The sequence below is a fragment of the Mustelus asterias genome, chromosome 18 (assembly GCF_964213995.1).
Source record: "Mustelus asterias chromosome 18, sMusAst1.hap1.1, whole genome shotgun sequence".
Classification (NCBI taxonomy): Eukaryota; Metazoa; Chordata; class Chondrichthyes; order Carcharhiniformes; family Triakidae; genus Mustelus; species Mustelus asterias.
Window position 1 is genome coordinate 41,293,351 of NC_135818.1, and position 1,147 is coordinate 41,294,497.

The 1,147-nt window shown below is 42.5% G+C and overlaps 1 non-coding gene across 1 annotated transcript; it reads right to left on the reverse strand.

Moving 5' to 3' along the window:
• Window positions 1–304: 304 nt before the first annotated feature.
• On the reverse strand, window positions 305–411 carry LOC144507390 (U6 spliceosomal RNA). The gene has a single exon (XR_013500086.1). It is a non-coding gene; the product is annotated as a U6 spliceosomal RNA (small nuclear RNA).
• Window positions 412–1,147: the final 736 nt, after the last annotated feature.

The window sequence follows — 1,147 nt, forward strand, 5'->3', positions numbered from 1 at the left end:
CATAGAACAGAGAATCCTACAGTGCAGAAGGAGGCCATTCAGCCCATCGAGTCTGCACCGACCACAATCCCACCCAGGCCCTATCCCCATAACCCCATGTATTTACCCTGACACTAAGGGTCAATTTAGCACGGCCAATCCACCTAACCTGCTCATCTTTGGGAGGAAACTGGAGCACCTGAAGGAAATCCACGCAGACACGGGGAGAATGTGCAAACTCCACCCAGTCACCTGAGGCTGGAATTGAACCCGGCCCCCTGGCGCTCTGAGGCAGCAGTGCTAACCACTGTGCCACCGTGCCCCCCCAAAAATGGAACGCTTCACAAATTTGCATGTCATCCTTGCGCCGAGGCTACGCTAATCTTCTCTATATCCTTCCAATTTTAGTATATGTGCTGCCGAAACGACCACACTTGTCTAAGTTTCAAACAAAATGCTTCAAGATGTTTTCTGAGTTTGAATCTTGGCTCTTCATCAATATTTAAAGCACCTTTGAACATCTGTGTGGGTCGTTTGTTGGGGAGGAGGTGGGAGTGGGAGGAACCTCTGGCCATATATGCAGAGAACAATGTGAGGGCAGCAATTTAATTCGGTAGCCTTGTCTCTGCAATAATAAAAACATGTGGCAGTTTATTGGTGAGATTAATCCCTGTAATATTAATATTGGAAGTCAGGTCATCAATTTGGCACATTGGTCAGACTTTACAACAGAATTATAGACTTGTAATGTAGATGCGGATGTTAATAATGAATACATAAAGGACTTTGTCAGCAGAAGTAGCTATTGCTATCAGGTATGAGGAAAAATCTGCAGTTATCTCCTCCGACAATGCACTGCAATGATACTGGAATCTCTAGTGAATATAATAAAAGAGGAAATCAGAACCCAACTGCAATAATAGACAATTACTATTGTATCTCTTGAATGCAAACCACTTGATTTGTGCGGATGAATTTTTTTTACCGCACGCTGACAGTAAAATGATTGAAATGGAATCCGCAGCTGGAAATGTAAAATTATCTGTATTGATTTTAGATGCAGTTGTGGAAAAAAAATCGACAAAATCCTGCAGCATATTTCCTCATACAAAGAACCAAAATGTCCGTACTGCTGAAAAGACATCTATAATTTAAGATGATTGAGCCA